This window comes from Geotrypetes seraphini, chromosome 1 (genome assembly GCF_902459505.1).
Source record: "Geotrypetes seraphini chromosome 1, aGeoSer1.1, whole genome shotgun sequence".
Lineage (NCBI taxonomy): Eukaryota > Metazoa > Chordata > Amphibia > Gymnophiona > Dermophiidae > Geotrypetes > Geotrypetes seraphini.
In genome coordinates this window covers 399,777,695-399,794,277 of record NC_047084.1, presented here as the reverse complement: position 1 = coordinate 399,794,277, position 16,583 = coordinate 399,777,695, and the positions used below count along the sequence as shown (strand labels likewise).

Below are 16,583 nucleotides of genomic sequence, written 5' to 3'. Positions count from 1 at the left end.
GTGTCGAACCATTTGTCTGACGGTCTGCAGATTCTGGATTTTGATTTTTCAGGAGCTAGCTCATTCAGGATGGTTTCTCTTATAGTACGCCATTGTGATATGAATTCGTTGGGGGCTGTATTGGTGATTGCGGGGTCTGCTTTGTCCCAGAATGAGGAGGGTTCGATTTTTTGGCATGTTTTGAAGGAGGTTTTGGGAGGGGATTGCTTGTTATTGCGTTGAGCCCAATTGATGTTAAAGGTGTATTTGTAATGATCTGACCAGAGGGAGGGGTGCCAGGCCCCATTTGAGATGTGGATTTCGGGATTGTGAGTGTGTTGGGACATGTATGCAGCGACATCTAGTTGGTGGCCTTTTTCGTGTGTTGGTTGGGGGTTGAGGATCTGGTAGTTCAGTGCTTTGAGGAATGAGAGTATATTTTCTACTTATTTGGAGGTGTGGTCTAGGTGGAGGTTTATGTCTCCAAGGAGTAGGTTATGAGGTGATGTTAGGGAGTTCTGATAAATGAATTCTTCGAGAGCTTGTTTGTTAGCATTCCATTTTCCTGTTGTTGTGTAACAAAGAATGCAAGTTAGAGTTCCTATGAGTGTATCATTGGATAATTGGCAGGCTAGGAGATCTAGATGGGGAGTGGAGTGTTTGTCTAGGGTCTTTAAGTTGATGTTGTTTTTGAGTATAATGGCTAGACCTACTTCTCGGTTTTTTTCTCTGCAGACCAATTCTATTTTGTAACCCTTTGGGCAGAGTTCTGTGATGCTGGGATCCGAGTCAGATTTCGGCTAGGAATAAGTCAGGTTTCGGCTAGGAATAAGCAACTTAACTGTTTTTTAACTATACAGTCCTTTATAAGGTTTGCTTTTGTGCTTATTGATCTGATGTTCATATATGCACAGGCTAATGAGGTATAGTTTGTGTGGGGAGATGGGGTGCATTTTGGGTGGAGGAAATTTTTAGTTTGAGGGTGAGAATTGTGGACTGAAGATCTTGGTTTTGGGGGTGGTATTTTTCCCCAGCTAGTAGGTATGCTGATATGGTTGAATGAGGAGCAGTCTATCAGAGATTTCTGAATGGTTGAGGATGCCTGTAGGATTGTGTTAAGGTTGGGATTGAGAATGTATGGTACCCTGCTGTTTTTCTGTTGATTAGGAATAGGAAGAGTAGTAGATGGACGAGTAAACTTGTTGTTAAACCGGGAGACATTGTGTTTTTGTGTGTAGAGGGGTATCTTCTTTAGCCTGGTACCTGGAGTGAGGTGCAAGAATCTGGGAGGTGTAGAGAAGGTTGGGGGAGGGGAGAGTGTCTTTCTTCCACTCTGTCCTGTTGTATTAGGGAGTCTGCTATGCTCACTTCTGAGTTCTGATCTGGGAATGCTTCCTCTTCCAATTAGTTGGGGGGAGTAAGTGAAGTGGGACTCACTCACTTTGAGGGTAAGACCGCTGGTGTTCCCTCTGAGTTTGGTGGGGAGGGCGGTTTCCCGGCGTTGGGAGCGTTGAGATAGCTTCCTTTCCTGGAAGGCTGGTAGGATGGAGTCGGTTCAGAGTAGAAAGTGGTTTTCGGAAGATTTTTGGGGAGAATGGTCGTATCTGCCGTCGATGGTGGTTGGACTGCTTCCCTGTAGTCGCTTCACAAAGGCATGCACTATGGCAAACGCGCACTAAGGCGTACATGCCTTTGTCGTGCGCCTTCGTCGGCGTGCCGAACGGCGCTGTTCTTTTACTGTCGGAGGATCCCTGCTGGTTCGGGGGAGGGGCGGAGCAGTGCTCCCTCGCTCCTCTCCTCTCTGCTGGTCTCTGACTTCCCGGCGGCCCGCAAGTATCAGTGCGGGGGGCTGGAGAACTGGCTTCTCGTCGCTGGAGCTGTTCTTTTACTGTCGGAGGATCCCTGCTGGTTCGGGGGAGGGGCGGAGCAGTGCTACCACGCTCCTCTCCTCTCTGCTGGTCTCTGTCTTTCCGGCGGCCCACAAGTATCGGTGCGGTGGGCTGGAGAACTGGCTTCTCGTCGCTGGAGCTTTTCTTTTACTGTCGGAGGATCCCTGCTGGTTCGGGGGAGGGGGCGGAGCAGTGCTTCCACGCTCCTCTCCTCTATGCTGGTCTCTGACTCCCCTGCGGCCCGCAAGTATCGGTACAGGGGGCTGGAGAACTGGCTTCTCGTCGCTGGAGCTGTTTTTTTACTGTCGGAGGATCCCTGCTGGTTCGGGGGAGGGGCGGAGCAGTGCTCCCACACTCCTCTCCTCTCTGCTGGTCTCTGACTTCCCGGCGGCCCGCAAGTATCGGTGCGGGGGGCTGGAGAACTGGTTTCTCGTCGCTGGAGCTGTTCTTTTACTGTCGGAGGATCCCTGCTGGTTCGGGGGAGGGGCGGAGCAGTGCTCCCACGCTCCTCTCCTCTCTGCTGGTCTCCGACTTCCCGGCGGCCCGCAAGTATCGGTGCGGTGGGCTGTAGAAATGGCTTCTTGTCGCTGGAGCTGTTCTTTTACCCATCATTTTAGCAAATCTAGGCCACATGCCCAGGAAACATCTATCTGATGGAACAAAAATATAGTTAAGGGACCGTGGATCTATTCATACTATGACCCAATTAAAAATATGGCTATGCTAAGAAAACAGGATGAGTAAAGACAGTCAGGATTTACTTTTCTGGGGTGAGACCCTCCACACTTAGGCCCCAATTCAGCAAACTGCTCCTAATTTTAGGCATGGTTTAGGCATCCGATTTAAGTGGTTAATGAGCAATTTAAGAGTCTTAACAAGCGTTAATTGGGACTTGGACAGTTAGGCATCAGGTAGGCATTCTCAGAATATAGATGCGAGGTAGACGCGTGTTTTGGAAAAAGTCGCGTCCAAGTATGTAGACATCGCGTAACCTGGGTGTGGTTAAGGATAGGTGCCAGATAGACGCTAGTTGGGCGGCAGACCGCGTCTAAACATCGCAGAAATTGTAGGCGAATGAAAAGGAGGTCTAAGTGTGGTTTCTGCTTCGTTTCTGCTTGGGCTGAACACGAGTTTCTATGGGCGGAACATAGACGTGCTTTGGGCTTCTGAAATGATATTTTCTACATTGACTTCAAGAATCTGTTTTTTTCCCCTCCTAATAGATTTAATAAGCCACCATATCAACAGGGCACATCAATACAAACATATTGCATGCAAAACATAGTACTTTTCTGCCCAAACAGCAATATGATTTACTAATTACAGCACCTTTGGCTTTCCTGCTTAAAAAGAACCCCTTTTTTCTCATCAAACTGTGCTGCAATCAGCTCGTTTGAAAGCAAAGAACATGAAAAAGATATAAATATTGCACACATTACTTCATTTTTCAAAGCTTAAAAATAGAAAAAACAGATACAGACCTTAACATGTATTTTCCTTCATTGCAAAATGGAGCTGCAAGGTACAATGCCACAAGTAAAAGACAGGCTGGGAGTTGACCTCATAACCTCTGCAAGATCAGCACAGAGCTTTTACTCATTGAGCTACACTACCTTCCACTCCAGTTTCTCTGACTTCCCTGTCATATCATAGCTTACTGATCTGCTTAGGAATGATATCACAGTCACCACAATGAAAGCATATCTGGCTCACCATGTTGTTGCACCTTGTCCATCTTCTCAAGCTCACTGGTTCAAATCCCACCCTCACCTTCACTCATTTTAACAACTTCCTAACAGCTTCCTAAGCTCTCATAAGAGTGTATATGTGGTGGACTTTGCTGTTTTTAACAGCATTGTGCAATTTGTAGGCACATTTATTTAGATCTTGCCATGGCTAGGACATCCGAAGCTCTCATGGTAAGAAACTGACTGAAAGAAGCCATTTGTGGCTCACAAAGCTAAAGCACCTTGTTGCATCTTGTCTATCCTCTCCAGATCACTGGTTCAAATCCCATCCTCACCTTCACTCATTTTAACAGCATCCTAACAGCTCTCATAAGTGGTAGACTTTGCTGTTTTTTATCAGCATTCTGCAGTTTGCAGGCATAGGTGCATCAGATACATTCATCTGCTCTCAACTACAAGCCATTATAGTAGGAATGTATTTCTTTTTATGCAGTATCCGCACAGGGCAACAGGTATAAGAGTTTACTTAAACTTCAGAGGGCTTAGACAGGTGTTGAAGGAAGGTACATGTTTTGAGATGTATCCTAGAGATATTACTATTGGTAAATTCAGCTTAGCTTTAGAATTGCGGGTGTAATTTCATGCCTGAGGAGTGTGTGTTGGGGTGGAGGAGGGGGTTTAGGATGAGAGAACAGGCTGTTTTAGATATCTGAGAATTGCTGCAGATCATTTTAACCTTTTCCTATCGTGTGTCCCGGATGACGGGACATTCCAAAAATGTTGTTGTCGTTGTATGTCCCATGGCATGGGACATACAGTACACCTTCTACCTATCATTTGTCCCATCTATTTATTGCCAAGTAGTTTGGAGTCTGAGTTGGATAATGATTCGGACTTTGATGCAGAAAATGTATCGGGCAGTAGCAATAATTACGATTGGAACCAGCGTAACGTAAAATTTATTACGATAGGAAAAGGTTAAAACTCAACCCAAATATGTTTAAGCAAAGGAATGGCCAAAGAGTTTGAAGGTTTTCTGGTAGAAAAATGAATATAAAATACTTGCTAACTGCACTCAAGACTTGAACCCCTGACATATGGAAGATAAAAGCAGTGCCTTAAAGCATCGAGCTATAGAGGGAACTTCATTTAGAATTTGGCAACAGAGCCTCTACAGTCTAAGCAAATGAGAAATGGCTTCTTGTCAAAGCTTTGAGAAGTGAAGGAAATGATTAAAAATCAGTACAGGTGTGTTTCCCCAAACCACACCTAAACCATGCCCAATCAGATTTGAAAGTTTTCTGGCGGGAAGTCCTACACGACTTAGATATACTTAGTATAAGAAGGTCCATCAGAGCAGCATTTTCTCTTTTAGGACTCCTATTCTTTGTTATTGCTTATGCTGATTTCTGAGACCTTACCTTTCTTGATTAACTTTTAACCTTTTCTTTCCTATATCTGCCACAACTCTCTCCATTTCACAGGCCCATTAGTAGCTATACTGTAGTAATTTGCAATTGATGTCTTTCTAACCTTTTTCATCTTTCCAGGTGAATATGCTGCACCTATGCAAGGAACTCCTTGCTAGCAGCTCAGATACCAAATCCAGGTGAGAATGATATATTGCTAGCTACTTAGGTGTCTCTATTAGAAAAAAGCTCAGGCAGAACTGATTTCTTCTTTTGGACTCCCATTCTGTGTTATTGTTTATGGTGATTCTCCGTTAACTTTTTGTCCCCCTGATATCTGCCACAACTCTCTCCATTCCACAGGGTCATTAGCAGATCTGAGAATTAGTGATGATAAAAATTGGTTCCAGGTGTGGTGGCTGAAAAAAACACCCATGCTGTTTGAAACTTTGGTGCCAGGAAAATGGATATGCAAGTTACATGAATAGGTGGAACCTATAGCAGTGCTTTTCCTCAAAGAACTAAAGGTAAATCTTTTTAGAGTCATAACTGTTAGGCATCCTTATTATAAAAAGGGAAGTGTTTGTGCTTCTGTTCGTTCTAGTTGTTATTTTGAGACTGTGCTGCGACATATTCTCTCACAACTTCTGCTTTTTATTTTTGCCACAGATGTCTTAACATTTTCCCCCTTTTCTCCTGATTTCAGGTTCCCAGAGTGGCTAATGACTCCCCTTGTGTTTCCCAGAGGCCAAAACAGGTATATTAAAACTGGGTTCAGCACACAAGCTTGTACCTGGGAAAAGAGTTATTGACAACAGCTCAGATACCAAAACAGAAAAAAATAGGTGAGAATGATGTACTGCAACCTTAGTTGCTTTGTTTGCCCTTGTGATGAATTATATACATTTTCTTAATATTAACATGTTTAATACTTTTTTTCCTTCAGGCGGGTATAGTTATTGATAATTTTCTGAGAGAACAGTAAATTGGTGAGTTTTAGGCTCTCTTTTACAAAGGAGCACTAAACGCATGCGTTAACTGTTAACGCGCTCATAGGATAACATGCACGCGTTAACATTTACCACACGCTTAAAGCGGTGCCGTTTCCATGTGCTAAATGTTAACGCTTGCATGTTGGACACGTTAGCATGTTGGACGCGTTAGCAGCGCATGCGTTGATTTAGCACACCTTTGTAAAAGAGAGCCTAAAACTCACCAATAAATTATTAATTTGTCTCATTCCATCTTCCTTTTTCTACAGCCTGCCTTTTACCAGAAGCAGATTATGGGTCCTTAACAATTCTACCACAGTAACAACTTGGACCTAGGAGTGGCTTACTCTGCATACCTGTCATCCATCTCATCAGACTGCAGTTGCCTGATATTACACTTGCATGCTGCTTTCCTAAACTGTGCAATAAAAATTTTAAACCATTTTTCACTTTGTGTTTATTTACATTGAGTAGCAGCCGGGCATTAATGTTTCCTTAATAAGTACCACTTCAGCTACTTCGTCACATTGACCTTTGTCTTATCTAGTGTTCCATGAGGCCCAGGCTACAAAGGAGAGAAGTGGGGAGGCCCTTAGGGGGTGGCAAACAGTGTAGCTGGCATGTCTCCTACCTCACAGCCAGCAACCAGCATAATATTTGAGAAAATGAGAGTTTATGAGAGCTGGAGAGGATGAATAAGGTGCAGCGAGGTGCCTTAACTTGGTGAGCCAGAAATGGCTTCTTTTATTCAGGGGAGAAGTTTCCTACCCTGACAGCTTAACTGCAGCCGTTTCAGCGTGCTTCTGGCGCTCCACTACAGAGCTGCAAGCACGCCGTACCTACACATGTAATGATGCCTAAATGGAACAGTATAATCAAACCAGAATTGCTATGATTTTATGGCTCATTGTGTAGCACAGTGGTTAGAATGAAGGTTGGCATATGAGCCTAGTGTTGGTTCAACTCCCTCATGTACTTCAGCTGACACAGTACTCATTTTAATAAAAATTACAAGCTACAGACCAATCAAATCTAATTTTCATCTCAAACAGCACAACATTAGCAATAAATTCCAAAAGTGGAGTTTGCAATTGATTAAAACAGCAGTATTTGACTCCATGTCACATTTATTCAAGCATACTTGGGATTCTGGCTTTTGGGACAATGAAACCAGTGCTTTAAGCCATTGAACTAATCTAAGGCTTAGCTTTATATACCGAGATATCAGTCCAAGAAAGCTTGATTCAATAGTTAACTTAACAAATAAAAACCATGAGGAATGAGACTAAATTTTGTAAGATTAATTTTCAAAGTGTTTAGCAAATAAAATTATTATTAAAGATTTACAAAAAAGTTGAAATGAACCGGAACTCCTTAAAAGGAGTGGGAGATCATTCCAAAGTTGAGAAAGCTTAAAAATCAAAGATTGAGTGAAAATCTTGACTCCTTTTATCCCTTTCTTGGAAGGAAGAGATAATTTAAATTGTTGATTACCTCTTGCAAAGGAAAATCTGTAAATGTTCCAAGATAAAGGAAGAAGAGGAGTAAACCATATAGGATTTTAAAAACAATACAAGCACATTTGAATTGAACTCTAACAGTCTTTTGTCTCAGCTAACTGTGATATGATAGCTATGACAGGGGAGTCAGAGAAACTGGAGTGGAAGGTCAAGCTCTGTGCTGATCTTGCAGAGGTTATGAGTTCAACTCCCAGCCTGTCTTTTACTTGTGGCATTGTACCTTGCAGGTGCACCTTGATGATCTCACAATGAGGTCAGCATTGTGTAGCTGCACACCTCCCTTTGCAATGAACTAGAAGCCACATTCAGGTCTGTTCTGTGTTTTATTCTGTTTTTAAGCTTTGCCAAATGAAGGTATTGGCTTTCTTTGCTTTGAAGAATGAGCTGATTGGAGCAAAGTTTAGTGAGAAAGGAGGTGTTATTTGGAGCTTGAAACCTAAAGCTGTGATTTTCATGTGCTGTAATTAGCTAATAACATTGCTTCTTTAGGCAGTTTTAAATTCAATATGCTTTTATTGATGTGTCCTGTTTATGTGCTGGCTGAATCACAAAATAAAATGCCTCTTCTATATTTAGAAGATCACTTTGGAAACATCCAAAATCTGCCTAAATCTCATGCAGAGAAATGTCTATCTAAAGCCCAAACAAAGCTCAACAGATGAACTAGAAGGGTGCCTAAACAGCATCTATCCTACTAACATCTTTCTGAAGTCCAAACCACGTCTATCTAAAGCCCAAACAATGCTCAGTGATTCTTTACACTGCTTCAAGGAGTTCATTGTACAATTGCTATACAGTTTCATATGTTTCACAGAGGTTAAACGTATACCCTTCTACATTGATGTTTGCAGTTCAACTCCCAGTCAGTAAGTACCTCTCACTGGAAATGAAATATTATAAATATCCTTTTAAAGATGGCATACTGTTACTTTTTTTTGTTTTTATTATGTTAAAGCTTACAATCCTGACATAATGAAGAAAAAGAATATGACAGAGCAGTAAAATCAAGCTTGTGTTGTCTCCTGGCATCTATCCTAGCAGAATTAACTGCCTATACGGAACAGTATATTAAAACCAGAATTGCTATTCTTGTATGGCTCGTTGTCTAGCACAACGAATTAGAATGAAGGTTAGCGTGTTAGCATGTCACATTTTTTCAAGATTCACTCTGATGTTCCCAGTTCAAGTCCCACTAAAAATAATGTATCATAAATATCCTTTTAAAGATGGTATACTGTGTTTTTATTATCCTTTTAAAGATGGAATACTGTCTTTATATTATGTTAAAGCTTACAGACATGAAATAATTGAACAGAATCAGTAAAAACCACATTTTTACATATAACTAAATACATTGTAGGGACGTCCATCTGGCGTCTAGAAGTGAAAATTTTTTTTTGAGGAGACGTATATCGGACTCCTATCTCACGTCTAAGTAATGTGGAGTGCGAGTTGCACTCCAAGGACGTCTAAACCACGCCTAAAGTTAGGCGCAGTTTGCAGAATCTGGGCCTTAGTCTCTATTGGGGCCTTTCCCTCCTCTGATCACCCCAGGGGATCACACACACTATGGTGGGAAAAATAAAAGGAACAAATCAAAACCAAAATCTTAGGCACAAGGAAAATAAGACAGTTCAAAAAGAATGAGGCCTGCAAGTCTAGTTGGCAAACATTGTATCAAATACTATGATTTTTTCCATACACTTCCTTCTGGGATAAGAACCCATCCTCCAATTGCTCATTGATGCCTCAGCTTGCCAGGCTTACTGCATATATGAAAAATACCAAAGTAAAAATTTTTTTAAAAAATTAAATCATGATTGCATATACTTTGTCAAGTTTCATACACTCACAACCTACAATATTCTTTTCAGGATAGAGCATTTCACTGCCTCTATACTATCCAAAATTTCCATCTCCATTTCTCGCTATATATTATCAAATGTTCTATAGCTATACAAAAGCAAACTTAACAATGGCTGCATCCATAGATGTTATTGAAATTCAAATAGCAAATATACGTGTGGAGCAAATGCTACACAAATAGCCTTATCTAAAACACCTATAATCATAGATATTGTAGCTTCCAAATTAAATTATGTATCTCACCATATGGGCATAACTTCTTTAATGAAACATGAGTTTGACCTCTAAGAAGAGAAAAAGAAGAATGCATCTGGTTAATAATTCAAATATTTAAACATTGCTCTACTTCTTAAATTACTTCCCCCTTATATAACATAGTCTGTGAGAAGATTCAAGTCTTACAATGCAATACAATTCATATACCAAAGGGTTCTCACTCCTAAACAGGGCCTCCAAGAATTAGCTTTAGTCCTTAATTAAACAGGTGAATTATTCCAAATTATAATTGCAACATAAACAAAAGAAATGGTGAACTAATATTTATGACAAAAAATGAAGAGTGGAAATGTCCAATGAAAACCTGGTGAATTCAATCTTCATAAAAAGTCCTTTATCCATCCAGAAAATCAATGACCTGACATGTACATGTTTCGGCCCAAATGGCCTGCTTCAGGAGTCTATACACATAAACAAGGAAATCATTATGTAAACATGAACAAAAATGATTAAATATGACACATAAAGGCAATATATAAAAGAATCAAAAATCGAATTCATCATAAAAGACACCATTAATATATACGTTCCTTATACTAAATAAAAACATAGTTAAAGTCGATACATATCATACAGATAAACATATCTAACATGAATGCACCAATGTCCATAAATATAATTAATGCTAGAAAAACATATCATTCATAGATTAAAAAATTAAAAAATGAGCTAAAACTTGATACTTGAGGAGACTCAAAACCATTGCAAAAATAAATACTTAAATTGTACATCAATAAAAACATCCATATAAAATGTGTATTTATGTGTGTGTGTGTGTGTATATATATATATATATATATATATATATATATATATATAATTTCAAAGATATAAATATCATTAATACACTGAGGGCTCCTTTTACAAAGGTGTGCTAGGGCCTTAACGTGTGCAATAGCGTGTGTTAAATTCCCAAGCGCGCTAGCCACTACCGCCTCCCTAGTGCATCTTCGTAAAAGGAGCCCTGAATAAACATGATAAATAATGCAGATAAATTCAATGCCCAATGTACCTCAAAGTTCTTCAGAATGAAAAAATGCCTAAAAAGGACTTCCTAATCATTCATCTTATATTATAATTTGATCAAAACCAATAAAAACGATAATGAGAATAGGGATAATACACACTAAAAAGCTACTAATAAATATTTAATTGATCCACAAATACAAAAGGGGTTAAATTTATATAAACATTTGTAACGGATGATGAGGAAATGTTAAACCTTATTATCACACTAAAAAAATGAAATGAATGTATAGTACACTTAAGCATGTGATCATGCTAGGTGAAATAATTAAACACGAACACATGTGTAAAAAGATACTAAAGCATGTTGCCTGGGCGTACTATGGTCTGATAAGGGTTACATGAAAACCTGTGCACATTCAATCGTAAATGAGGCGACTAAAAACTGTCACAATCCCTATATCCAAAATAGGGGTCAAAAAACTAAAACTTCTAAAAAAGAAAATTGAAACATGTTCTTCCTTATTCAAAAAACAAGCTCAGCCTAAACAAATTGTGTAGTCAAATTCTATCCTATATAATAAAACCATAAGCGCACATGCGCACTTAGGGTTTCGTGTTCCCTGCCGCCGTGGTGTGTGATCCGTGGCCGTGTTCCATTTTAGAAACCAGCGGCAGGGAACATTCTGACCACTCCCTTCCTCCCGCTCTCACTCACCATTTGGCCAGGCAAGCTCTGTCCCTGCCCGCATTCTCGTCAGGGAACACACCTCCCGCCCTCACTCGCCGCTGCCACAGATCCTCCTCTTCAGAGCAGCCTGTCCTACCCTCACTCGCCACCGCTGATGCTCTTCTAACGAGCAGCCTGCAATGGTGGCCGGCTTTAGCGAACCTCGCAGACCACTCTCCAACCTCGGTAGCACGTTCCCTCTGACGCACGGGATCGCGTCAGAGGGAACGTGCTACCGAGTTGGAGAGCGACCTGCGAGGTTCGCTAAAGCCGGCCACCACGATCGCAGGCTGCTTTGAAGAGGAGCAGGCCAGAAGACGCCAGGATGGAGGGAAGGTAAGAAGCGGATCAATACCGGGGTCCAGGGGGAGAGGGAAAGGGAAAGGGGGCTGCTTTGGGGGGAGGGGTGTGCTGGGGGGAGACTGAAGGGGCCATGGAGAGATAGAGAGAGGGAAAGGGGGCTGCTTTGGGGGAGAGGTGTGCTGGGGACAGACAGTTTTGCTCGGGGGGGAAGACAGAAGGGGCCATGGAGAGACAAGGAGAGGGAAAGGGTGCTGCTTTGGGGGGAGGTGTGCTGGGACAGACAGCTTTGCTCTGGGGGGAAGACAGAAGGGGCCATGGAGAGACAGGGAGAGGGAAAGGGGGCTGCTTTGGGGGAGAGGTGTGCTGGGGACAGAAAGTTTTGCTCGGGGGGGAAGACAGAAGGGGCCATAGAGAGACAAGGAGAGGGAAAGGATGCTGCTTTGGGGGGGAGGTGTGCTGGGGACAGACAGCTTTGCTCTGGGGGGGAAGACAGAAGGGGCCATGGAGAGACGGAGAGGGAAAGTGGGCTGCTTTGGGGGGAGGGGTGTGCTTGGGGCAAACAGCTTTGCTCTGGGGGGAAGACAAAAGAGGGCCATGGAGAGACAGGGAGAGGGAAAGGGGGATGCTTTGGGGGGAGGTGTGTGCTGGGGGCAGACAGCTTTGCTCGGGGGGGGGAAGACAGAAGGACACGGCCAAGGAGAGAGAGATAAACACAGACAGACAGACACATCTATTCTAGCACCCGTTAATGTAACGGGCTTAAAGACTAGTAAAGACTATAAAAGACAAAGGAGCTATAAGAACTTAAAAACTAATCAAAAGAAGTACAAAAGGAAACGGAAAGACTTACTTCTAGCTCGTTGTAGAAATAAAATTGCCGAACGAAAACATGCCCATTGCACATTTATACAAAATGAATCGCCGCAGTCTGGAGCATTTATACATAATAAGAACCACCCCCGAGTGACGTAAAGACGTCACTCCGTAATTGAAACTGCAAAAGCGCACAAAATAATACTATGACTGATAAAAATCACCAAGTATCTTTGGGCAAGATAATAACAAACCAATATAATGAATATGTGAATTATGGCAAACGGTAGAACATGCCTGGTATATTTTCAAGGACACGGTGAGCGAGGTGCAAAATCTGTATATCCCCAGATTCAGAAAGGGGTGCAAAAAGAGTCGAACAAAAGACCTGACGTGGATAACTAAAATAGTGAAGGAAGCGATAGGCAATAAGAAAAATTCATCCAGGAAATGGAAAAAAGACAAAACTGAGGGGAACTGGAAAGAGCACAGGAAGTATCAAAAATAATGTCACCGTGTGGTTTGAAAAGCCAAAAGAGAGTATGAAGAGAGGCTAGCCAGGAAAGCACGAAAATTCAAACCGTTCTTTAGATATGTTAAAGGGAAGCAGCCGGCTAGGGAGGAGGTGGGCCGCTGGACGACGGAGACAGGAAGGGAGTGGTGAAGAAGGAGAAAGAAGTGTTCTTTTCGTCTGTATTTACAAATGAAGACACATCCAACATACCGGAACCTGAGCAAATCTTCAATGGAAATCAAGCAGAAAAATTAACATCCATGGAAGTGAGCCTTGAGGATGTACGCAGGCAGATAGAAAAATTAAAAACTGACAAATCCCTGGGTCTGGACGGAATCCACCCAAGGGTTTTGAAGGAACTAAAGGAGGAAATAGCAGAACTACTTCAGCAAATTTGCAATCTATCCCTGAAAACAGGCGTGATCCCGGAAGATTAGAAGATAGCCAATGTTACGCCCATCTTTAAAAAGGGATCAAGAGGTGACCCGGGAAACTACAGACCGGTGAGTCTGACCTCGGTTCCGTGGAAAATGGCAGAAGCACTGATAAAAGACAACATTGATGAACATTTTGAAAGAAACAAACTTCTGATAACCAGCCAACATGGTTTCTGCAAGGAGAGATCGTGCCTAATGAACTTATTGCACTTCTTCGAAGGAATTAACAAGTGGATGGACAGAGGAGACCCCGTAGAAATCATATATCTTGATTTCCAAAAAGCCTTTGACAAGGTACCCCATGAATGCCTACTTCGGAAACTGAACAAACATGGGGTGGAAGGAGACGTACATAGATGAATCAGAAACTGGTTAGCGAGTAGGAAACAGAGGGTAGGAGTGACAGGGCCACTACTCGGACTGGAGGAGAGTCACGAGTGGTGTCCCGCAGGGCTCGGTGCTCAGGCCGCTGCTATTTAATATATTTATAAATGTTCTAGAAACAGGGACGAAGTGTGAGATAATAAAATTTGTGGAAGACACCAAACTATTTAGTGAAGCTCGGACTAAAGAGGACTGCAAAGAATTGCAAAGGGACTTGAACAAACTAAGGGAATGGACGACGAGATGGCAGATGAAGTTTAACGTTGAGAAATGTAAAGTACTACTTGTGGGAAGCAGAAACCCAAGGTACAGCTATACGATGGGAGGGATGTTATTGAAGGAGAGTACCCAAGAAAGGGACTTGGGGGTAATGTTGGACATGACAATGACAATACACAGTGCGCAGCGGCCGCTAAGAGAGCGTATAGAATGCTAGGTAAATTCAAGAAGGGTTTTACTACCAGAACAAAAGAAGTTATCTTGCCATTGTATCGGGCAATGGTGCGTCCAATATTGATTCACCAAGGGTAGGTCCTGCCAATCCAATCTCATCAGCTTCTTTGACTGGGTAAGAAAACAGCTAGACTTGGGAGAATCCGTGGACGTCGAATACCTAGACTTCAGCAAAGCTTTTGATAGTGTCCCCCATCACAGGCTGTTGAGCAAGATGAAATCAATGGGGCTGGGAGAAACACTAACTACAAGGGTCAATGACTGGCTGAGTGGCAGACTTCAGAGGGTGGTAGTTAACGGTACCCTCTCTAAAACATCGGAGGTGACCAGTGGAGTACCGCAGGGCTCAGTCTTGGGCCCGCTCCTTTTCAACATATTCATAGGGGACCTAACTCAGGGGCTTCAAGGTAAGATAACGTTATTCGCTGACGACGCCAAACTATGCAATATATTGAGAGACGGCAATTCACCCAATAATACGACACAGGACCTACATTTGTTGGAGCTTTGGTCCTCGACCTGGCAGCTGGGCTTCAATGCTAAGAAATGCAAGATCATGCATCTCGGCAGCAGAAATCCATGCAGAACTTACACCTTGAATGGTGAGACCTTAGCTAGAACTTCAACCAAACGAGACTTGGGAGTGATCATCAGCGCAGACATGAAAACTGCTGATCATGTGGAGAAGGCTTCATCTAAGGCAAGACAGTTGTTAGGTTGCATCCGCAGGAGTTTCGTCAGCCGGAAGCCTGAAGTCATAATGCCATTATACAGAACCATGGTGAGACCTCATTTGGAATACTGTGTGCAATTCTGGAGGCCACACTACCGAAAAGATGTGCTGAGAGTAGAGTCGGTGCAACGGATGGCCACCAGGATGGTCTCGGAGCTCAAGGATCTATCGTACTAGGAAAGGCTGAAAAATTTGCGGCTGTACTCACTCGAGGAACATAGGGAGAGAGGAGACATGATCGAGATGTTTAAGTATATTACCGGCCGTATCGAGATGGAAGAAGAGATTCTCTTTCTCAAAGGACCCTCAAACACAAGAGGGCATCTGCTCAAACTCAGGGGCGGGAAATTTCATGGTGACACCAGGAAATATTTCTTCACCGAGAGAGTGGTTGATCCTTGGAACGAGCTCCCGGTGCAGGTGATCGAGGCAAACAGCGTGCAAGAATTTAAGAGCAAATGGGATGCCCAGTGGGATCCCTTAGAGGGTTAAACCAGGGGAACCTGTCACCAGGAGTGGGATCCCTAGGATAGTAGACTTGGGAGTGGGTCAGTAGAGTGGGTAGATCTGATGGGCTATGGCCCTTATCTGCCATCATCTTCTATGTTTCTATGAACTTCCTTACATTTGTACGGAATCTATCCCCTTTTAACTTTAGAGAGTGCCCTCTCATTTTCCCTACCTTGGAGAGGGTGAACAACCTGACTTTATCTACTAAGTCTATTCTCTTCAGTATTTTGAATGTTTTGATCATGTCCCCTCTCAGTCTCCTCTTTTCAAGGGAGAAGAGGCCCAGTTTCTCTAATCTCTCACTGTACGGCCAGTCCTCCAGCACCTTAACCATTTTAGTCACTCTTCTCTGGACCCTTTCTGGTAGTACTGTGTCCTTTTTTATGTACAGCAACCAGTACTGGATGCAGTACTCCAGGTGAGGGCACACAATGGCCTGGTACAGCGGCATGATAACCTTCTCTGATCTGTTCATGATCCCCTTCTTAATCATTCCTAGCATTCTGTTCGCCCTTTTCGCTGCTGCTGCTGCATATTGCGTGGACAGCTTCATCGACTTGTCAACCAGAACTCCCAAGTCCCTTTCCTGGGAGGTCTCTCCAAGTACCGCCCTGGACATCCTGTATTCGTGCATGAGATTTTTGTTACCGACATGCATCACTTTGCATTTATTCACATTAAACCTCATCTGCCATGTTGATACCCATTCCTCAAGCCTGATTATGTCACATTGCAGATCTTCGCAATCCCCCTGTATCTTTACTACTCTGAATAGCTTCGTATCGTCCACAAATTTAATCACCTCGCTCGTCGTACCAATGTCCAGATCATTTATAAAAATGTTGGAATACATTAGCTTTGCATCACTTAGGATTTTAGATGGTGCTGGGGAGGAGCCAGCTGTCTTGGTACATTTAGGTACTAATGAACATAAGAACATAAGAAGTTGCCTCCGCTGGGTCAGATCAGAGGTCCATCACGCCCAGCAGTTCGCTCCCGCGGCGGCCCATCAGGTACATGACCTGATGATCCTTTTCTAAATCCTTTAATTCCCCTTGTCCTTCTATCCATACCCTTTCATAACCTATCTCTACCTCTATCTATATCCCTCAATCCCTGTA

At 42.7% G+C, this 16,583-nt stretch overlaps 1 protein-coding gene and 1 long non-coding RNA gene across 2 annotated transcripts in view; both read left to right on the top strand.

The window, feature by feature from the left end:
• Nucleotides 1-16,583, top strand: part of PCGF3 (polycomb group ring finger 3) — a 1,052,715-nt gene that overhangs the window by 807,501 nt on the left and 228,631 nt on the right.
• LOC117347303 lies at nucleotides 5,434-6,375 on the top strand. Its single transcript, XR_004536765.1, has 3 exons — nucleotides 5,434-5,492; nucleotides 5,672-5,810; nucleotides 6,227-6,375. It is a non-coding gene; the product is annotated as an uncharacterized LOC117347303 (long non-coding RNA).